We start from the raw sequence: 17,392 nt of genomic DNA on the forward strand, positions 1-17,392 counted from the left end.
TGGATTTGCCTGATAGATCCACTTTAAGATCCAGTCTCTAAGAACACACCTCGAAGTGAGCACTACTTGTAAGTGAATTTAAGAAAAGAACATGTGGGGGCAGCCTGGGTGGCTCAGCTGTTTGGTGCCGCCTTCAGCCCAGGGCATGATCCTGGAGACCAGGATCGAGTCCCACGTTGGGCTCCCTGCATAGAGCCTGCTTTCCCTCTGCCTGTGTCTCTGCCTCTCTCTCTCTCTCTATGTCTCTCATGAATAAATAAATAAAATCTAAAAAAAAAAAAAAAAGAAAGAAAGAAAGAAAGAAAAGAAAAGAACATATGTGAAGATGGACATGATCTTAAAATAAAACACAGTGGTGAAAAAGTCACTACGGCAACATCAGTAATGGTGTATCTGTCCAATATAATCAATAGATGGCCATCTTAAAGAAAGATTGCAATTATTTTGCAACTGATTTAGCTAGGGCACATTGAGAGAGTACAAGCAGATTGATAACGTATCATGTGAACTATGGATGCTTTTTTGGATAATATCAACTCAAAGTTGACAACTCTCTTCATCCCTTCTATGTGTCACTCTGAAGAGACTTGTTACACATAGCAATTTACTGAAATTCTTTGTGTGTATGTTGTCTTTCCTAATTGGATTTTAATGTCTATGGAGGCACATCTGATTAAACCCTGATATCTTAGCAGGTAATGGTATCCGTTGGCGGAAGATTCACTGTAGTGAAAACCAAGAGATGAGGCCTTGGATCTAATGTGGTCACTACTAAACAATGTGAATATGGATGGTCACCATTTTTTACCCTGGGTCTCAGATTTTAATATAACGATAGGGAAATTGGAATCAGTTATTTTACAATGATTTCCAGTGAATCTTCAACAGTATTTATCATGAAAAATGTCATGGTGACTTAATGTGATCAATCAAATTATATATGACTAGTTTTCTATTGGAATCTGCTATATATAACAATATAACTTTTAATTAACAATAATCAAGACATATATGTTGCACTGGGGAGATTATAGGAATTAGGGATTAAGAAACTATGCTCAAGAGTTAGACTGAGTGGATTTAAATCTTGGCTCTGCCACTTACTAGCTTTGACAATTTGTTAAATATCATTCTACCCCAGTTTTCTTGTCTATAAAAGGATAAAATAATAATACTTATCTGTGGTCTCATTGTGAAAATCAAATAAGAGGGTATCAACAAAGCACTCAAATGTGCCCGACATATTGAAATAGCTCCATTATATAGTATCATTATATAGTATTATTTTCTGTTATTACATATTGTTTTGAGAAGAGCTTTGGATGTTTGCTAGGCAGATTTCATTCATCAGAAGACCCTGAGAAACCACTAGCCTGTGGTGTCGTGAGCTGACGACCAACAAAGCAATGCCTGTTCCATTGCTGGGAGGATTTATGAAGAAGTTGCCTATTTGCTAACAAACTATAAAAGATTAGTGCATTGTTGTGAAATTGGACTGAACAGCTCCAAAAGTTTCTTATAATTATGAAAGTCTAAGATATTTTTAAGACAACCTAAAAACCAAATATGTATTCCAAATGGAGAAAGTAGTAAACAATTCTGTAGGCATGAAGTAGGAGTAGCCCCACCACCTATTTGGTGTCTCTTTGGATATTTTAACTTAAGCTGATGACATCACTTCTCTGATTGCTACCTTGCTAAGTTCCCATTCACCATGCCTTGGAGATGGCCCTGGCACAGGTTTATTAGATATGCCATTTTCTTTCCTACTATTTTAGTGTGGTGTGATACTATAGTTTCCATATTATATGCTTGCTTCTTGCATAAAGGAATGATCTTTATCCTTATTTCTTTAAGCTCATAAATATCTCTTATCAGTTTGAAATCTGTATTTTTTTATGCTTTGCCTAGTATTGATTATTCAGACAATGATAGACTAGCTGAAGAGAAAGCATCCAATACAGGGTTATAAGGCCATATTTAAGGCCACCTGAATATATCAGGTGTTGAGTGTCTTTTTATTTTGTTTTTAAAACTTTAAAATAAAATACATTATTTTTAATGGCATTATCCATATAGAGAAGTTACAATTAATAGTCATTAATAAGATATATAAAAATAACCGCTTTAAGGAAGCTAATAAAACTAAGCTTCCATTTTCATTCAGTGAAAGGGAGCTAAGCCTGCAAATTCACATACATTATATCATTACTGAGTTTAAAAGTTTGATTTTTGAGTTGAATTAAGTTAATTCAGTGTTCTCCTTCTACTCCATCTCTTATTTTTTTATACATTGAAATCAGGGAAGGGGAGGCTTGTGTTGTCTGGGTACAGGGGCGCCACACCCCACATTGCCTACTGTCCTTTGGCCATCCTGGCCTCTGTTGAGATGTAAGGTAGAAGGCTTTTCACACTGTGCAATGTCATTATCTGCTCATGTTCGTGGTCTAAGCATCCTCTGCTCTTCAGATGCATCTGTTCTTTATACCAAAATATGAACATCATTCAGACTAGCCCCAAGGCTGGAGTAGAGATGGGAAGTAGAGATCATGAGGACATAAAGCTCATTTTCAGGAAGCCAGACAGTTTCTAATTTAATCACATCTGTACTCCAGCAGGTAGAATTTTAAATTCCTTTGAGTTGGAATTAGCTATGGAACTTTAGATTTGTTTTCTCATTTTCCTTTCCTTTTCTTATTAAAGATTTTACTTATTTGAGAGGAAGCAAGCACAAAAGTGGGGGAGGGGGAAGAGGGAGAAGGAGAAGCAGGATCCCTGCTCATCAGCTTATGCTGCCCAGCTTTATCCCATGTCCCTGGGATCATGACCTGAGCAGAAGACAGATGCTTAACCAACTGAATCACCCAGGTGCCCAATCATTTTCCTTTTCTTAATTGATACACTTTATTTTGCATTTCTGTAGGCTTTGGCACCTGGTCTTCCCAAGTCAAACCATTCAGAATTCAGAAGAAAACACAAACACACACACACACACACACACACACACACACACACAACCATTTATCTTCCAAGTTCCTAGCTCTTAGAATTTTTGTTTAAGTGTGATTTTTAAGATACTTTTTATTCCTATACACTTTAAAAAGTCTACTTAAGAGCTCAAAAGCCTAAAATTGGGCACTGTTGTTCCTCTCTTATACTCTGAAACCAGGACAGAATGAAAATACTTGCCGCCACTTGATAAACGATGAGAGACGTTAGAGTTAAGGATTGTCAAATTAGGAAGTTTGATCTAAGAATTCCTTTTAGTATCTGTAATATGAAAAATATTAGGCAAAGGATAAGTTTAGAAATTCAGTATGAACTGAACTAGGGAAAGTACGATTTTGATGAAATTGCCAATTATGCCATTGAAGAAATGAGGTAATTAAGACGTTTTCGGTTATAAGGGTTGGGTTGAGGTTAAGACAGAAGACTGAGGTACATGATAGATGGATGAAATTGAGTCAGTTGAACCTCAGCAAATCCTGTTTCATTGTTCTGTTAGTCTCAGCTCTATGTCAAAAGACATTTATTACTGTTTTTTAAGAATTAGAGAAAAATGAACTTTTTTCTGCTTTAGTTTTAATTTAACCAGCCAATAATTAAGTTGTACAAACCTTGCCACTTATCCTCTTTTTATCCTACCTTTTCCTCCCTAAATTTGTAATGTTAATTCAAAGACCACATCAGTAGAGCCATTATCCATACTTGGTGTAACTTCCCAAAATTGACTCCAAGAAGTCTTTGGCTCAAGTACTTATTCTCCTCCTCCCCTTCCTCCTTCTTCTCTCCTGTATGAAATTGTCATCAGATTACAATACTATCTATGGGCTCATTGGTCATTCTAAAAACTATAAATATCCTGTTTGTTTGTTTTGTTTTTTTTCTCTTGTAAGTAAAATATTACATAAAACTGATCAGAGAAGATTGGTCTTTTCACTCTGATGTCAAAACTAAAACTCAGTGTTACATGTTACCCTAATATTGGGGAAATTAGAAGGGCCTCTAATTGCCTAAATTTAAGATCTCTTCATCCTGTTCCCACAGATAAGGTGCCACAGCCAAACAACCCTTCTTATCAAATGGTTTGTTATCAGTGCAGTCAAGTGCTGTGTGTTTGGCCATACACATCACCCTAGGGCAGGAAACTCTTACTCACCAACAAAATGCATAGATGATTTTTAAAAATTACTTTGTTTATTTACTCAAAACCTATTAACTTAGTCATTTCAGTTGGTTAGGCATTTCACTTTGCTTGTGCTTATATTTAATCCTCCTAATGACCCCCCATATTGGTGTCATTTTCTCCATTTCATGAGTAACAAAACCGTGAATTAGAGAGGGTAAGTAATTTGTTCCAAGTTACAGAAAAAGTAAGACTGAACCTAGGTTCTATTCTAAATTCCATACTCTTTTCATTACCCACATTATTTCTATTAAAAAGAAGGTTACTTAGTGAATAAGTGCAAGGGATGCCAGAGAGTACAACACGTTTTCCTTGAAATTGTTAGGAAAAAAAAAATGCCTCTTAAAATGGACAAACATCTCTTTCTTATCCTGGTATTTCATTTTTTCACTGATATTTCTAGAATAAAAGTACAAAACCACATTTATGTTAATGATGATAGTAGAGTGAAGGTGTTAATTATATTTAAAATATATGTTAGCTTGGGTCTTTTGTGCTAGAGGCAGGGATGTAAAAACAGATATAAGTCACTGTGATATCCTTGTCCTTGAGCTGTCTTCCCTTTCACTAAACTTCTTGAGCAAGTCTACAATATCCTTTTCCATTTTGTCCTCTTTTATATTCTTTCAAACTTGACTGGTCCCTGGTAAGGTTGAATGTAAGGTCCAGAGGATGGATTCTAAAGAGACTCAGGAGACTTAGTTTCATATACTAACTAGGCTAAAGATACAATTGCTCTCTCTTCCCTAATTCTTCTATTTTTCATAGAAATACTATCAGCTTAGAAATAAAAATATAAGAAACCATTTACCTCTATCTCCCAAGAATTATATTCCTTTCCTCACAAAGGATGAACTAAATGGAGATGTGTTTTGAGAAAATTCTGTTTACATACACTTCTACCTTAGTATATTCTTAATGCATATATTTCACTCCCTAATTTCAATTTCTCTCATGACTCATTACCACAGTTATCATGCATTGAGAGTCTAATATGTGGCAGATGCTACATTAGTTGCTATACATGTATCACCACATTTCTGCATGGAATTACATCCTCACATTAATTATTTTCATATGTCAATGAAGAAATAAATGTATGGATAATGTAAGAATATGCTTAGATCACGTACCTAGTTATTCGGAGCCAGGAGTCAAACCCAGGGCTGACTCCACAGCTTATTCTTGCCTCGTTAATTATGGTTAGACTGAGTGATTTGGAAACACCACAGCTGGCTTCGAAGACAAAAGCTGCTCATAAACACATATTTTGGTAGAGGCATGTCTTTTCCCTGGTTTGCCTGCTGCCTACTTGATTCCTAAAAATACACTGTTGATTGTTCAAAGCTTCAGAGAAAATCACTTTTCCATAAAGTACCCATTACAGCATGTCAATGAATGTGATAACGTGCATAATTTATCTCAGGGGAGTATGTAATTAGAAAATTAACCTTTTACTTTTCTCCTGTTAATCAGTTTTAGAAAATTATGGAAGAATAATACATTAGCAACCATCTACTATGTTATTGTGCTTTTAATTTCTAAGTAACTCGGTAAGAACAAAATGCTAAGAGACAAGAGCCTCAGTGTCTTAAACAGAAATGGCATTTTGCCTATACGGGGACCTACTTCCCATGTCTTTCATTTTCTTTTTAAAAATTCTTAAAAAAAAATCTCTATCTTAGGTTGGTATTTTACTCGAATGACAAAGAAAATTCAGGATTCTATTTTCACTTCTAAAGCCATCCTTACTTTTCAGAAAGCATGGCATTTGTCTAAGGTACATATATGCTTGTGGTTCCGTGAGAGGATAAAGAACATGAAGAGTAACGTGAGAACTGAAAGGAGCCAGCAGCTCTACAGTCAGGCCCTGTCCTCCCCCACTGATACTGACTTGCTTGCCCAAATCCCAGAAGAGCTTAGTTCTTGAACTGCAAGAAAGCAGAGTCGAGCTCATTATTATTGAAGGATTTGATCAATTTTAACTTGTTATCTCACAGATGCTGATGGGCAATGTTGGTTTTGTGTCTCAAAATTACTGGGTCATAGCCATGATTTTGTGTGGATCATTTGTGATATTTTATTCCTTAGAGACCTGTGAGAAGGCAAAAAAGAAAAAAATCTGATATATATTAAAATGGTGTATATTAGAGGGTGAGGGGGAAATGCTTCCTTGCGTCCCAGGCCATTTATGATACAAAAGGAAAACTTAGCTGATGAGACTTCTGGAGTTAAATGACTTGTAAAATATGAAGTAGAGTTTCCCAAGTGGAATGATTCAAATTTCTCTTTGATGGTATGAGAATAGGTCTGATTTCCTAGTTTAGAGTCTTTCATTTTTCCTTTTGCAATGAATTGTTGCACGTGATGTGTCTTAGTGGATTCTCTTAAGAAATGTTGCCTAGGAAAATAAAGGATTACACCTTGTAGGATTTCTCTTTCCTTTCAATCATGTTGTTTGTTTGTTTGTTTATGTTCCCCACTTGTGACATTGCGCTCCTGTTTTTACTGGGAAACAAAACAACTTCACACTAAAGGATCTTAATGCTATAAGGAAAACAATGGACAAGACTTAAAATATATATATTTGTTTATTTGAAAGAGAGAAATAGAGTGAGAGAGACAGAGAGTATGAGTAGAGGGAGAGGGAGAATCAGACCCTGCGCTGAGCAGGGAGCCTGACTTGGATCGTGATCCCAGGACCTCGGGTTCATGAACCTGAGCTGAGGGTAGATGCTTAACCGACTGAGCCACCTAGGCGCCCCTGGATAAGACTTCTTACAAGATTCTAGACCATGTGTTTTTGAATATGTTTAAAAAGAAGCAGAGTAAGAGAAAATCATTTTGCTGAAATTTCTAAACTTTGTCACTTACCTTGGATGTGAGAGTTTTCCTTCCTATGCATATTAATATGCTGCTGGTTTTGCCCCCCACCTCCCATAATTAACTGAACACGAACAATTCTTAAGAGTTGTTTTTCCAGTTAGTTTTGGACAAATAATAGTGAAAGAGGATGTTCTATATAAATAAACATCCAATTAATAACCTGTTTCTCAGAGATCATCAGTGATTGAGGAATATCTATAGCTAACTTGTTGAAATATCCCTTAATCTCTATAATTTCCAGAAGGGAATATATTTCTCTATCTTTTTGACCCATATCAAAAATATAAATACTTAGATATTTATTTATTTATTTATTTATTTATTTATTTATTTATTTAAATTTTTAAAGGTTTCATTTATTTATTCATGAGAGAGAAAGAGAGAGAGAGAGGCAGAGACACAGGCAGAGGGAGAAGCAGCTTCCATGCAGGGAGCCCGACGTGGGACTCGATCCCAAGACTCCAGGTTCACACCTTGGGCCAAAGGCAGGCGCTAAACTGCTGAGCCACCCAGGGATCCCAATACTCAGATTTTTATATCTAAATAGCATTAATTGTGCACTTGCAAAAGCCCCACCCCCAAAAGGGTGTTTTTTCTATGATTTATTTATTTATTTGAGAGAAAGAAAGAGTGAAAGCAGGGGGAGTCGGTGAAGGAGATGGAGAGAGAATCCCCAAGCAGACTCCCAGCTGAGCATAGAGTTCCATCCCAGGACCCTCAGATCATGACCTGAACCAGTCAGATGTTTAACTGACTAAGCCATTTACATGCCCCTGAAAAGATGTGTGTTTTTTTTTTTAATTTGTTTTTATTAGTATTACTAAACACAGTGCACAGCAAATTGCCAAAATAGCTAACAGAAAAATATATCCAGTAAATGAAAGTAAGAGAAATGTAGAGCTTGAATTGGCGTACCTATAGATCTCTGGTGTATTGTTCTGTTCCGAATCCTTATCTCTGCAGCCATTCCTCTTTTAGTCTTTGAAAGAAAGTCTCCATTCCTTTACTTATGTGTTATGTTATTCTGTGTATGTGTGTGCTTGAATTAGTGAATCAAAGAGTTAAATTAGAAATTCCAAAATTGGAGATGATAGAGGTAAAAATAGGATAAATAGATGAACTAGGAAAATGTAAAGAAGATGGAACTAAGATTTTTGGTGCGGGCCCTGATTACAAATGTAAGCTTATTCAAAACACACACATACACACACACACACACAAACCAATATCCTTTAATTTCTGTGCTTTTCAGAACATGTTTACATGTCTAAGAAATCCACTTAGAAGTATAAAGAAAAAAGTGGCAAGGTGATTAAAACGCTAGCAATGAAATAAAAGGAAAATAATTTTTAAATGAAATAGCATTGGGGACTATCAAAATCTCATTCTCACATTTTAAAGAATTTATCTTTTTTGAGGAAAAGAGTTTGTATGTTATTTAACTCAACTGCTACATTCTCTTTTGGTTTGTCAGGAACGTTGTTGGTTTGTGTCAGTTATAATGACTGTGCCATTCCATAAACAATAGTTTGACATTTCACTGTAGTCTAATTTAAAAATTTCAAAGTATAATAGTGTGAACTACCAGGAGTTAATTTCAAAATTATCTTTCAATTGAGCAAGCAGCACAGAGTCATTTTGTACTCTTTATACAAATCTTGGAGCAGCAAAAATTCCATTCTTTTCTCGGCATTGAGTAGTTTTATTTAAAACCAGGATCTTCTAGGGGCACCTGGGTGGCTCAAGCAGTTAAGAATCTGACTTTTCACTTCTGCTCGAGTCATGATATCAGTCATGGGATTCAGGTTCAGCAAAGAGTCTACTTGTCCCTCTCCCTCTGCTCCTCCCCTGATGGTTCTCTCTCTCTTCTCTTTCTCATGAATAAATAAAGAAATAAAATCTTAAAAAGAAACAAATTACAGCAAAATCTTTTGTAATTAAATGGATGAGTGCTTATGATACCATAGAGTTTCCAAAGATGAGGAGCGGAAAATTTTTGCATTGACAACAGGAAACCTTATTAGCATTGAGATAAACCTGTATTTACATTTCACAATTATTATTTTTTAAAGATTTTATTTATTTATTCATGAAAGACACAGAGAGAGAGAGAGGCAGAGACACAGGCAGAGGGAGAAGCAGGCTCCATGCAGGGAGCCTGACTTGGGACTCGATCCCCGGTCCCCAGGATCAGGCCCTGGGCTGAAGGTGGCGCTAAGCCACTGAGCCACCTGGGCTGCCCCCACAATTATTTTTTGTATGTTTTACAATGTGTGCCCCTAAATCCTAAAAGGTAAAGATGATATTCTGCTGTATGTCCACATTTTGAGAATAGGAATGTCATGACATTGGAGGTTTTTAGTTCTGCAAGAAGTCAAGACCCAGAAATATATATATATAATGTAGCAATGTTCTCCAAAGTCCTTTAATTAGAAAGGAAAATTCAGGATTACACTGAAAGTGTAGTGTTAATTGGCAGATACCTTGGCAAGGGGAAGTATATTAAAGGCCAATGTGGGAAATGAGAGGTGGGTAGATAACTTAAGTCTGAGATGTAAGTAAAATGGAAGAAATGGAAGAGTGGGAGTAAACTCTCATTAAAATAAATGGATAAAAGCATTTTCATGAACAGGTTGATATATTAGTAAGCATTGGAGGATCTGTAGGTGGGGAGTGGAAAAGATGTAGATAAAATGGAAATGGCTTCATTCATGGAGAAGTGGTGGGCTGACAAAATAAAAATACAGACATAAGTTATGCTCTAGTACTTGAAGTGTTCTTCCATCAGGGAAATTTGGGTGCATATCAGACTGTGTGCTTCTGTAAGAGGCAATAATAACTCAGCATCAGACACATTGGCTCAGAAGTTTCAGGACTCTCTAGGTATACTCAGATTTTTTTTCTTATATGGTTATTGCTAAATTTACCTGGTGTCTTAGTCAGTTTGGATGGCTACAACAGAGTGCCATAGACTGGGTGGCTTAAACAAGCAAACAAAATATTTATTTCTCATAGTTCTGGTGGCTGGAAACACAAGATCAAGATGCAAACAGATCTAGTGTCCAGCAAGGGCATAATGCTTGCTTTGCAGATGTTTGTCTTTTCTCTGCATCCTCTACAGGATGGAGAGAAAGAAATTCTCTCTGTTGATTCTCTCTCTCTTTTTTAAAAAGATTTTATGTGTTTATTCATAAAAGAGAGAGAAAGGGGGTAGGCAGAGGGAGAGGGGAGAAACAGGCTCCTCACCAAGCAGAGACCCAGATGGGGGACCGATCCCAAGACCCTGGGATCATGACCTGAGCCGAAGGCAGCTGCTTCCCTGACAGCCACCCAGGCACCCCTGATTCTCTTCTTATAAGGATTCTAATGCCACTGATGAGGGCTCTCCCCTCATGACTTATTTTCTACCAAGGCCATCACCTCCTAACACTGTCACATTAGGGGATTAGGACTTCAACATACGAATTTTGAGAGTACACAAATACTTAGTCTATATCACCTGGTCATGCATATTATAATCATATTTTAGTGCCTCCCAAATTTAATATTTTTTATCATTGAGCTCTTTACTCAATAATAAAATAGATTTTAGGTTTGATTTTAGTTGAACAAAAGTGGACAGTCTCAAGGCATATCATGAATTATCTTATTTAGTCTGAGAGGTGGGGAGCATGACCCGGAGGAAGTCTGCTGAGCACAGTTGTGAAAAATAATGTATAATCTAGCAAAACTATAAGTGTGTCTGGAAGGAGGATGATTAGTGCTCCAGACAGAGGCAATAATATATGCAAAGGCAGATTAGATGTGTTAGCATATTAGAGTATTAGACAGAGCATAGCAAATTTGAGGAACTGAAGCAAGTCCACTGGTACTGAGAAACAGAAAGCAGGTGGCAGTACCATTTGAGGTGCATCCAGAGAATCAGAAAATAAAGTCTTCTGCATGTGTGTATGTGTAAATATATTTATTATAAATATAATGGAAGACATTGAAATATTTATTTTTTTAATTTAAAAAAAATTAAAAAAGATTTTATTTATTTATTCATGAGAGACACAGAGAAAGAAGCAGAGACATAGGTGGAGGGAGAAGCAGGCTCCATGCAGGGAGCCCGATGTGGGACTCGATCCTGGCACCCAAGGATCACGCCCTGGGCACCATTGAAATATTTAAACAGGAGATAAAATGATAATGTTTTGTTTCAGAAATTCTCCTGGCTGCAAGCTAAAAAAATTAATTGGAAAGTGGTTCATGCAAGGCCATTGAGGTAGTCCAGGTGAGAGACGGTCATAGTTTGATCTACAGTTGGGTGGATAAAAATAGGTAAATTCTAGAGAGATATAGATAAGAAACACTGTATCCTTAAAACTGAGTCAGGAAGAGATTAACTATTTCACAGCTTCCTGGTTTGTGTGTCTTGGAATACATGTTGGGGCCATGTAAAAAATGGTGATCCTGTTCTATGTGCAAGTCCGTAAGTTAAGTTTGTGGAGAATACCAATATGCCTTCGAAACATGCATGTACAGATGAGACATAGGTAGAACAGAAGATAAATTTTGTTTGCCATAAATTGTAACATGAATAATATTCGAGGCCAACAGTGAATGGGATTACTTTAAGAGTCCAGTGTGAGAAGAGGAGAGAGCCTGAACATTGAGCCTTAGGGAGCTTTAGCCAGAGAAACAGCACAGGGAAAAACAGGCAATACTGGTTATGGAATGCAAAATATAGGTCTTTCTAGAAGCAAAGAGTTAGCAGCAATACTAACTGGTAAGAAGTCAACAAGTTGATGATTGAAAAATCATCAAATTAGAGAGAGTTCTTCATATAGATGGAGCAAGTTCAGGGAGTTTGGTCTGCTACCTGAGAGAGGAGCAAGGTAACAGAGAATAAATAACAGGTTTCATGAAGTTTAGCTGTGAATGGAGGAAGAAATAAGGCAGTAATTGAGGGGAATGTGGAACAAACAGATCCTTTGCAAGGAAGGGATCCAATTGAGAGAGATTGAATAGGTAAGAAAGCCTGAATGAGAAAGGGAAGAATGGAACTCAAGTCACACATTGGAAAATATGAGGTACTTAAATAAACCAGGGTACTGAAGAAGTCAGGATTTTTAAAAGGTATTGTAAAAGTCTGAAACACTTGTGAATTGTGATGCAGCAAATAGATCAGAGCAAAAATAAAACACTTGGTGGGCCAGGTAGAGATTGCACTTGTGCTTGCTAATCATAAATCATAAATGTAAGTTATGATTTACATAATCATAAATATAAATTAGAACCTATGGGCACAAAAAACAAACAAAAAAAGAACCTATGTGTACTTTTGTGTGACTTTTTCCGATGGAGCACGGTTACTTTTGTTCTGGCTGTACTATATAACCGGTGGATTTATCTACTTTGGAAGTTTTGCTGGTTATGTAAAATAGAAAAAACGAGTGTGGTGAATTTCGCTATTGAGAAGTGTAAACTCGGGATGAGGGATCATGGACTTTGTTTGAATAAAGCAGAAAATGCTGTTTCAAACAAGTAAAGTTGTTTCTGCCTTTGTGCATGTAAAGCTTGTAAAGATATGGAAATTATGGTCAAATAAATACAGAAGTTCCGTATTGAAAAGGAATAAGGAATTCAAGGCAATGTTCACAATTTTGTTTACTTAGAATATCTGAATTGAGCTATTTCAAGGTTGCAATTGTTATGTATGTTTAGATTATCTTTTATTCTACTACATCTACTCTCTGTTCACATTTTGAGGTGGTCATTCACCAGAGCGCACAGAGTCTTCAAAGTGCTCTATTCCTGCAACAGCATCTCATAGGCATTAAGCTTCAGGACAAAACAAGACTATGGAGATTACCTTAGTCCCTTCACTTTGAAGATGATGTCTTTAAAATTCACAGAAGTGTCATGGTAAAGGTCATAGAGTAGTTAGGAGAGCTGTAATTCAAACTGACACCTCTTTAACCCCGATATTGGGCACTCTCCATAGTCTTAATTGTCTGTGACATTACAGATGAGTATATTGTCATTGCAGAAGATAACTCAGACGAAGTCTATCCAAAGAAATTAATCTCTGATTAATTTTACCAAATAACTACCCCAGTATGCTCCAAGGTATATCAACCCCTGAAATAATATTAGAGATCTTTCTATAGTGCAATAGCATGTGATTAAAGAGTAACCCCCAGAAAGGTGGAGGAAAATTATAGGTAGGTGTTATTTATCTTTTTTTTTTTTTAATTTGCTTTGGACGGCAGTAAATGCTAACTCTATTTAACATTTTTGTTTCTCAAAAAATGCAATATAATATTAAGCTGATTTATTCTTAGTGTAAATAATACCAGTCGACTTTCTGTTAGGGAATTTAAAATTGAATATTACATCAAAAAAGTCAGCTACAATGTGGATTAAGAGAGGTGACATCTACAAGGTATGGATAACCATTGCCTGCACATAATGTGAATTTCATGTGATCTAGAAATACTCACCAACTGATAGTTACATGTAATGTGCTTATGTAAATAAAATCATTTCTTTTAATTTCTGTTATCTCTCGGAGTCCTACAAAATGTTTGCCACTTCAGGAACCTTGGACTCATACCCATCATTCATAACATTTACTTCACTGACTTCCAATACCATATCATTTACAAATGGTCTACTACTCACATAGCAAAAGGCTGATTGTTGGCGGGCTAAATATCCACGCCACTCCACATGAATTTCTCATGACCAGATTCATGTACTATGGCCGTGATGGATACTATTTTGCTAGTTGATTAAGATAATGTGCCAATGCTGAAATAAACAAGTTAAAGATATATCACCAACTCCCCTCACCTTACACGATGATAGTATAAATCATTCCATAGATTTATACAGTTCAGATTCTGCATACTGATCTACGCATGAGTAAAGAACCCTCTTTTAACAACGATGACATCATTTAATCTTAGTAGCTTCTCTAAAAGCAAGAGATATCTACTCTTCCAATTCCAGAGGTGAGGGGAACAGCTGCTCTAAAGTTAAAATTCTTCACTAAGACATTCACTAAGCTAATGTAATTCATTATCAGTTTTCTTTATTAAAGTATCTTAAATGCCTATGTTGATTTCTGGCACATATTCGGTGTTCAATAAATATTTGCTGAATAAATAAATAAGACAGACATAAAAGATTAAACATTAAGAATCAAGTCGAAATAAGAAACCACAAAACAACTCTTTGTCATCTCAATCTTTCTTTTTTGCCTTAGCATCAGCATTTACAACCACCGAGGAATCTCTTTATAAAATTTTCTTTGAGATTTAAACTATAAGTAAGGGTTTTACATTAAAAATATTGAATTTATGCCTATTTGCTAAATGATAAACATTTAAAGCAAGGATAAATAACAACCCTGGATGTTGTAAGTGGATTTTACTTTAGTCTGTCAGTTTAATCATATGTTACCCACTGGAAAATGTTATGCGTCATTACAAACTCACTTTGATAGGCTAGGGATTACAATTGTTTCCAGAGTAGAAAGTCAAACAAAGGTCATAAAAGCAAATCAATTAAATGTTTGAATCAGAAAGCTGCCTAAAATGATGACTTGTTGTTCAAATTTACAAAATCCCAAACCATCCCAAGAGGTGCTCTAGTTAGAACACTATTGGAACAGAAACAGTATTTCCCAGAGGTTGATAGTAACTTGTGAATAGTAAATTGTGATGCCAGAGGCAAACATCAATTTTAGATACTCTAATTCTCTCACATATTTTTAGCGAGAAATGCACAATAGCAGGGAAGAGGCATCGTTTCTTCAAAATTTAGTGATGAAATGAAACTGACAGATGTAACAAAGATTCTGGAGTTGATTGGGCATCCGAGCAATCAGGTCATGTGCTCATTATACACAGAAAGCGGATACTTTATCAATAACAGCAACCCCAGCAGTATGAAAAGTTTCAATGTAAGATACTTAGAACATGATATCGCCATCAATTGAAAGGTGTTTTCCAAGTAATAATGATTCAGGTATCAAAATCAATTTCTGAGTGGTTAACTTTCGGATTTATATTCAAATCTATTTCAATATATTCCCAATTCAGCATCACTGTGTCTTACATTTGAACATATCCCTTACGAAGGAAAAGAAAAAGATGGATCCAGATGCACTAGTGAGCTGGTTCTGACCCAGCTCACTGCCCATGTGATCTTTACCCAACCATAGTAAATGATCATTCCTAATTGATTATATATTATGGCAATTACAACTTACTGCAGTTTTTTTTTTTAATTATACTTAATTATCTCTGGCATGATCAGAAGTAACAAAAAGATATATATGTCTGGAAACTTCTGGACTTTCATAATCAGTTTGCAAATTTACTTTAAAAATATTCCTGGAAAGGAACACAATAAGAAAACAAAAATATAAACCAAAGCAAACTGGAAAAATTCTTTGTTTTCCAAATATAGATCAAATGAAGAGAGATCATAATTAAGGATCCTTATTAAGGATCATTAATCCCTAATAAGGAAAGGTTAATAACACTTACTAATTTCTTTAAACTAGAAAGTTATGTGATATGAAGGCATTCTTCCTCCTATGCAGCCAGTGGGATTTTTTATTTTATTTTTTTAATTTTTAATTTTTTTTAGTCAGTGGGATGTTAATTAGGAAAGCGTCTTTGAAGCAGAATCAAACAACACTTACTACATTTAATATGCACATGCTCCATAGTCTTGAGAAACTTTTGAGTGACTATGAAAGGAGATTTGTAAGAAGATATTCATATTAATGTTATTTGTTGTAGCAAAAGCTGGAGGTAAGGTGGGTGACCATCACAAGGGTAACAGATAAGATATAAGCTAAATCTACATATTGTGACATGACTATAGCTCTGAAACATAATATTTAGATGAATAAGAACCCACTGTATGAGTGGGAAGGTAACTAAATCCCATTCAGAACACACCACTACCTGAAAACTGGGAAGGATGAGCCATTTTGCAGATTACATGAACACTGTCTACGAATGTTAGGGCTTTTTGTGATTTGGTTCTTTAAGTACCATCCCTCTTTATAGTTATTAATACTGTCTTCTTCACTCCTTCAACTTCAACCTCCTCTGTAACTTTTCTTAAATATCACCTTTTCAGTCAGGTCTACCTAGCTACCACATTAAAAATTTCAAGTCTAGGGATCCCTGGGTGGTGCAGCGGTTTAGCGCCTGCCTTTGGCCCAGGGCGCAATCCTGGAGACCCGGGATCGAATCCCACGTTGGGCTCCCGGTGCATGGAGCCTGCTTCTCCCTCTGCCTGTGTCTCTGCCTCTCTCTCTCTCTCTCTCTGTGACTATCATAAATAAATAAAAATTAAAAAAAAAAAATTTCAAGTCTACCAGAACCATAGAATTGCTGTCTCCCTCTTCCTTTTCTTTTTTTTTTATCCTCTTCTTTCTCTGATCTGTTTCCCCCTAGTTCTCATTGTCATTTACCACACACAGTATATATATATATATATATATATATATATATATATATATATATATATCTCATTTTGCCTGTCTTGTATAATGGTCTGCCCATCCTAAGTGTTCAATAAATATTTGCTAAATTATTTAATTTTTTTCTAAATATCTATATGATCTGGCATTAATATTGCTGGATCATATTTATTAATTTTTAAATTTCTTTGCCTTCTATATATTTTTCCACTTATTAGTTTTAAAGTTTCTCTATTTTTAATTAAAATATGCATTTTCTAAGTCAAATGTAAATGAACTTCTTAATCCAGTCAGATTCATGGTATTTATCTGTTTAATATTTCGTTTTCCTGCATATGATAAAAAACTTTAGAGAAATGTGATATGTATTATGCTGAATTTTGTCCAATGTCTAGTATAGTTTCTGGCATATAATTGGAGCCCAACAATGTTTTTCTTTATTTAAAAAAAATTGGTAATTTTTTTTTTTTAATATGGAACTAGGTAGCAACTTGCAATGCAGATAGTGTAGGCTATGAATTCAAAATAACACAAGCTGAGTCTTTTCACAGCAAAACTAATATTATTTTTTTCCATATATGTATATGTACATAAATATTTATAATTAGAGAATATATGATTATATATATATAGTCCATTGGAATGAAAACAAAAAATAAAATTTAAATAATGTAATGTCTTTAGGAAATACTGAAGAAATGTGTAATTTGTCATGAAAATTACATATTCATGTGATATTCTAGCTATGAAGGATTGATTTTGAAATATTTGGGTTATAAAGATGAAATTCAACTTATTTTTTCTTATTTTGTTTAATATTTGATATA

The sequence above is a fragment of the Canis lupus genome, chromosome 18 (assembly GCF_011100685.1).
Source record: "Canis lupus familiaris isolate Mischka breed German Shepherd chromosome 18, alternate assembly UU_Cfam_GSD_1.0, whole genome shotgun sequence".
NCBI lineage: Eukaryota > Metazoa > Chordata > Mammalia > Carnivora > Canidae > Canis > Canis lupus.